Source organism: Cherax quadricarinatus, chromosome 83 (genome assembly GCF_038502225.1).
Source record: "Cherax quadricarinatus isolate ZL_2023a chromosome 83, ASM3850222v1, whole genome shotgun sequence".
In the NCBI taxonomy this organism is placed as follows: domain Eukaryota; kingdom Metazoa; phylum Arthropoda; class Malacostraca; order Decapoda; family Parastacidae; genus Cherax; species Cherax quadricarinatus.
The window spans coordinates 3,248,248-3,255,324 of record NC_091374.1 but is presented as its reverse complement, the minus strand read 5'-3'; positions in this window follow the sequence as shown (position 1 = coordinate 3,255,324).

The window sequence follows — 7,077 nt, the reverse complement described above, 5'->3', positions numbered from 1 at the left end:
TGTTGGTGTTCCCACCGCACTCCTGCTTTTCACTTCCTCCAGCATGCAGATTTGGGACCCAGGCCCTTTAGTATTTTCCAGGTGTATCTCTCCAATGAGTATGTATTCAAGATTTTAAGGTGTTCCCAGTAATTTAAATGCTTTACTGGCTGTAAATAATCTTTATTTTCTCCTGCCCTGAACAAGGATGTCAACATGGAGTAATGTTCCAAATGAGGAAGCACTAGATTATTATTATTATAATCAAAAAGAAGCGCTAAGCCACAAGGGCTATACAGCGCTGCAGGGTAGGGAAGGAAGCAAGGGAATTGGATAGCAGAAGGGAGGGGGGATGATCAGCAGGTTACAGAAAACAGCGGGGCGGGGGATAGTACGGGGGTAGAGGGTAGCAAGAGATACAAGTAGAAAGGGCTGAAAGTATCAGAATTTGTGAAGTAAGTCAGTCGTTGTCAAAAAGTCAATGAGAGAGTCCGGATGAAAGGTGGGTCCATCAGCGAGAAGGGAAGGTAAAGAGAGAGCAGCGGGGCGAAGACGACGACAGAGGTAAATTCTGCGTGCTCGTTGATAAAGTGGGCAGTCCAACAGAATGTGGCTGACTGATAATGGAGCTTGGCAATTCTCACAGAGAGGAGCAAGACGCCTCTCCATGAGATATCCATGAGTAAGACGAGTATGGCCAATGCGAAGACGGGAGAGAGTAGTCTCCCAACCTCGACACTGGTGATAAGAAGACGGCCAGTAACCTATACTCGGTTTAATAGACTGAAGTTTGTTGCCGAGCATAGTAGACCAACGTTGTTGCCAACGGGTGTGAAGGTGGGAAGATATTACAGCAAAATAGTCCGTACATGGAATACCTCTATAAGAAACTGGTAGGTCATGTACTGCTGACCGCGCAGCAGTGTCTGCCTGTTCATTGCCCTGTACGTCAACATGACCAGGGACCCAACAAAAAACAATATCTTTATGCTTAGTAAAGATGCGGCGTAGCCAAAGTTGGATACGGAGGACTAAGGGGTGAGGTGTATCAAATTTTTGTATAGCCTGTAAAGCACTAAGGGAGTCTGAGACAACCACAAATGATGACACAGGCATAGATGCAATACGGATAAGTGCTGTAAGGATGGCATATAATTCAGCAGTAAAAATACTAGCTGAAGATAGTAAATGCCCTTGTACGACGCTGTCCGGAAACACTGCTGCGAATCCTACGCCGTCAGAAGACTTAGAGCCATCTGTGTACACAGCAATGGCATGAGAATGAGAGTGAAAGTGGTCAAGAAAAAGAGAGCGGGAAGCGACCGTAGACAGTTGGGCTTTCGAGCAAGGGAGGGAGAAAGAACAGACTCGAACAGCTGGAACTTCCCAGGGGGGTAGGGAAAAGTGAGATGCTACATGTACATAGAAAGGTGGTAGTTGAAGAGAAGACAAGAGCGAATGAAGGCGAAGAGAGAAGGGACGGAGTAAGCAGGGGCGGCGAACAAATAAAGAATGTCTACTAATATCAGTGACCATTCTATAAATGGAAGGATTGCGGAGATCATGAGAGCGTACATAGTAGCGCAGGCAATGGGCATCACGGCGATCGGACAAGGATGGAACGTTCGCTTCTGCATAGAGGCTTTCGACAGGGGAAGAGCGAAAAGCACCAAGGCATAAACGTAATCCTTGGTGATGAATGGGGTTAAGGCTAGAGAGAGTAGCAGGAGATGCCGCTGAATAGATCTGGTCACCATAATCAAGTTTCGATAAAATAAGGGTGGAATGTAGGTGAAGGAGGGTTCGACGATCAGCTCCCCACGAAAGATGAGCAAGGGTTTTAAGAAGGTTCAGCCGGCTGTGACAAGTTGCCTTCAGAGAGGTAATGTGAGGTTTCCAGGATAACCTACGATCAAAGAGGAGGCCCAGAAACTTGACTGTATCACGTTCAGGGATACGTGAGCCATAGAGGTACAAAGGATGATCAGAGATGACAGAGCGTCTAGTGAAAGTGATTTGGTGGGTTTTAGTGCTGGAAAATTTAAACCCATGTGTGGTGGCCCAATTGGAAACACGGTCGACTGCATGCTGGAGAGAAACTGTAAGGAGGTGACAGTCAGCGCCTGCACAGGCAATAGCGAAGTCATCAACATAGAGTGATGACCAAATATTTGATGGAAGACTAGAGGCCAAATCATTAATAGCAAGGAGAAAAAGTGTTGTGCTCAGAACACATCCCTGGGGGACACCTTCAGCTTGGACAAAGCCCGGGGAGAGCACATTATTAACCCGAACACGGAAATGCCTGTCAGTTAAAAAGTTCTTAAGGAAGGATGGTAGATTGCCTCGAAGGCCTAAGGAGTGGACTTGGGCTAAAATATTATACCTCCAAGTTGTGTCATATGCCTTCTCAAGGTCAAAAAATATGGCAATAACTGAGTGGTTATTCGCAAAGGCATTACGAACATATGTATCCAAGCGCAGTAAGGGGTCTATGGTAGAACGTCCCTTACGAAAGCCATATTGACGAGTGGAGAGACTGTTGTGTGTCTCTAAATACCACACTAAACGTCTATTTACTAGACGTTCCATTACTTTGCAAACTGCACTGGTAAGAGCAATGGGACGATAGTGGGAGGTTTCATGTCCCGTAGTGCCTGGTTTGCGGAAAGGGAGAACAATGGCGGATTTCCACAGCTGTGGAAGAACTCCTTGTGACCAAATAAGATTGTAAAGGCGTAATAGGACTGCAAGGGCTGACTGATGTAAATGTTGTAGCATACGAATATGAATGTCATCGGGCCCAGCTGCCGATGATCGACAAGCTGAGAGTGTTGCCTCCAGTTCTTGAAGTGTAAAAGGCACATTATACTGTTCTTCTCTGAGAGAAGAAAAGTCCAAGGGTGCTAACTCTCTGGCAGACTTTGAGGAAAGAAATGAGGGGCATAGATGGAGTCCCTGAGAAATACGGACCAGATGATTGCCAATTTCATTGGCAACATCTAGTGGGTTTGCTATATCAACACCGGCAACTCGCAGAACAGGAGCCGGGTCAGGAGAATATTTACCACTCAGTTTTCGTACTTTTTTCCAGACTGCACTCATAGAGGAAGCAGAGGTGATGGTGGAGACATAATCTCGCCAGCAAGTGCGTTTAGCGTCACGGATGACACGGCGAGCGATCGCACGCTTCTGTTTAAAATCAAGGAGTCGCTCTGTGGTTCTATTGTACCGGTACCTGCCCCATGCAGCGCGTTTCAAACGTACTGCACGAGCACAAGCAGGAGACCACCAAGGCACGCATTTCTGAGAATGCCTGCCCGAAGTTTGGGGTATAGAATGAGAAGCTGCGGTGAAAACGGAGGACGAGAAGAGGTGTAAAAGCTCATCGATGGAGGACGAAGAAGGAACCTCTTTAAAAACAGTCAGGTGTGAGTAAAGGTTCCAATTTGCCCGATTAAATTGCCAGCGTGGGGTGCGAAGAGGTGGCGAATATGAAGGGGAAGAAAGAATGATTGGGAAATGATCACTGTCATGTAAGTCCGGGAGAACAGACCAAGTAAAGTCTAATGCGGCGGAGGAAGAGCAAACTGAGAGATCGATGCAAGAGAGAGTATGAGTCCGAGGATCAAAATGGGTGTGAGTACCTGTATTTAAAACATGGAGGGGGTGGGTGGCAAGAAAAGCCTCTAACTGAATTCCACGGGAATCACAGTGAGACCCTCCCCAGAGGAAATGGTGGGCATTAAAATCACCAAGTAACAGAATCGGTGGCGGTAATGATGAAACAAGGAAGGCAAAATCCGGAATAGATAATGCCCGAGAAGGAGAGAGATATAAAGAACAGAGCGTATACCACCTATGTAAGTGGATACGGGCTGCTGTGTAATGCAGCGAAGTATGAATAAATAGCTGATGGTACGGAATATCAGTGCGGAGAAGAAGGGCACTTTCATTAAAGGTCCCATCAGGAAAAGGATCTGAAGAATACAATAAATTATAGCCTGAGATGTGAGAAATAACAGCAGAGTGTAATTTTGGTTCCTGTAAGCAAACACCAACAGGGGCAAACTGGGAGAGTAACATCTGAAGCTCACCCCGATTACCCCTGAGTCCGCGTATATTCCACTGTAAAAAGGCCATGATTGGCAATGATAAAGATACTTGAAATCCGCAGGTAAGGGTTCCTACGGACTAGAAGGGTTAGAAAAGTCCACATGCGGAGGCAGTGGAAAATGTTCAAGCAGCGAAGGAACGGTGCGCTGTGAAGAAAGGAGTTGCGCAGATGGAGCAGAGGAGAGAGAAAGAGCGGAAGGTGGATCAGTGTCCATTGACGGTTTGGTCTCTGCAATATATTCAGAGATTGCTTCAAGTGTTTCGGAATTCAGAGATGTCGTATGGGAGACAATATTGGGAATGGTAGGGGGAGGATGAGTAAAGATTGGAACTGTATTGGACTGTACCAAGGTAGGGGGGGGCAAAAGGGTGGAGGGAACTGGAGAAGCGTGGCAGGGGACAGAAGAGACAGGAACCTGGGAGGTGGCAGAAGAGGAAGAAACTTGGGAGGGAACAGGGGAGGAAGGTACAATACGAGGAGGAGGGTGAACCTCTGCACTTGTAACTGAGCCAGTGAGAGGGGAAGAACTAGGGACAGAGACAGGGAGGGTAAAATGAGGAGGTGGAAGATGGGTAGGAGGTGTTACCGGACCTTTTTTGACTTTTGAGAAGTAGAGGGACGATTGGGAAGAGGTGTCGTACGAGGTCTCGTCGATACTGAGGCTTGTAAGAGAGAACTCGAAGAAGCGAGATTAGACTGAGGCGTTGAAGTAGGGACGTCTGAGCCGAGGACAGCAAAAGGATTAGATACAGGAGTGATTATGGGAGAGGTAACCACAGAGGTGGGTGTAGAAGATGGGATACCAGAAGTGGGGGGACGTTTTGAAACACGGGAATAAGAAACACGTGGGAGTCTCCCTTGGAGGCGGAGATGAGAAACTGCCATGGCATAAGGGAGACCTTCTGTCTCTTTGAGGTAACGGATTTCCCGCTCGTTTAAATAGACCTGACAACGGCGAGAGTACGAAGGGTGAGCCTCATGACAGTTAAGGCAAGAGGGAGATCGATTGCAAGACGTATTAGAATGGTCATCGGCACCACAGACTGGGCATTCGGCGATAGATCTGCAATATTTCGCTGGATGGCCAAATCGCCAGCAATTTCTACACTGTTGTGGTGTAGGGATCACCTTTCGAACTTGTAACCGATGTCCTGCTATATAAACGGAGGATGGGAGTTCTCGGCTGTCAAAAGTTAAACGAGCCACATTGCTAGGGTATCGTCTCCGCCCACGGGCAGGAAGAACGTAAGTGTCTACCTTGAGGATTGGGAGATCTTGGAGTTCCAGCTGTTCTAGAATGTCGGTGCCACATGTCTGGAAATTTTGTTGAACTATGGTATGGGGCAGAATAACGGTACCACTACAAGAATTGAGGGAATGATGTTTTTCAAGGGTGACAGGAACAGTATCTATATGGGAAAGACGAGAGAGCTCACGAGCCTGGGTAGCATTCTGTACGGTAATGATGCGCGTACCGCTCTTAAGAGCATGAAAAGAAATATCTTTACCAACATGGCGTAGGAGTGCCTTGCCAATACTATGGTCAGAAAGATAGGCAGTAGAGGAAGTTGGTCGTAAAGTGAAGAATTTAGTCCACTGTTCAGTCTGAAACTGAGCGTGGAAAGGTAGTGAAGGACGTGTCGATCGTTTCTGAGAAGAACGAGAAGGTGAAGGTGGAGAAGTATCATCAGCAGGTAATTGTCGTTGACGTTTAGGCGTGGGACCAGAGTTGGTCCGACGTGGAACGGGTCGGCGATTTGAAAATTGCCGCACCGTAGAGGGAGAGGCCGGAAGCATAGTCAGAGGAGAGCGAAGGTCTGATAAATCGAAGGAGTCAGTCGAGGCCTCAGTACCTGAAGCGGGTGAGGAAACAGCACCGGCAATAGGTACAGAGGCATGAGGAATGTCTGAAGAGTGGTCCAAAGACGAGGCGGGGTCAGAACGGGGTGCGGTATCAAGAAGGGGCCCGGGGGTACCAGGTTCATGGACTAGGGCTGCCATGGTTAGGTTACTTCTTTCTTTTTGTTTTTAAGAAAAAAAAAGAAAGAAGAAAAGAAAATAAAAATAAAAAAAAGAAAAAAAAAGGGGGGACCGGGGAGGGATAGTTCCTAGGAGGAATGAAAGGGCCAGAAATCTCCCTCCGCGCCCAAGAGGACTCGACACCGCTAGTAGCGCAGATGCAGCATGGAACCCGTGCCATACCCTACCCTTCATGCCAGTAAACCAGCAATCTGGGATAGCAACCTCACATCTGCCGAGCTACCTCGGTGGACAAAAGAGAGGGCGGCCGGATATCCGCCACAAAGCATACCTCCTTCAGCCACCACCCCCGGAATCCGAAAGGTGGCTTCCAGAGATACACCCGTCGCCCAAAAGACACCCAAAGCTACTCCGGGATACCGGAGAGGGATCGGGACATCCCTAGGCAATCCAGATTCCACGGCAAACTACGCCACCGCCAAGAAACCTCAACGGAATGGGATGGACCCCGGTGTCCTTTCCCCCACCTAGGAACTAGCGCGCCTGTGGGAGAAATCACGAAGGCTAAAAAGAGGAAGGGCAAAAGGGAGGGGTGAGGAGGAGGAGGAGGAATGGAAAAAGGGGAGGATGGGATAGGGGAGGGGAGAATGGGGGGTAATTAGGTTCGGTCTGAGGAAGAAGACCGACAGGGCTAATTCCTCAGACCAAGAGCCTCTTCACCACGCCAAGGAGCCCCCCTTGAAGAGGAGGAAGCACTAGAAATTTGAAAAATATCATTGCTGGCATTATTTCCTTGTTTTTAAGGTTCTCAATATCCACCCTGTCGTGACCTTTATCTTATTGTATTCTTTGAGAAAGGTCAGCTGACATAATTATTCCAAATTCTTTCACATGTTCCTTTTGTTTTATATAGTATTCTTTTTCATTTACTGAGAAAACATTAGTTAAATGGATACAGATGCAACTAATATTATATTATGGCAATATTTCTCTCTCCAGGA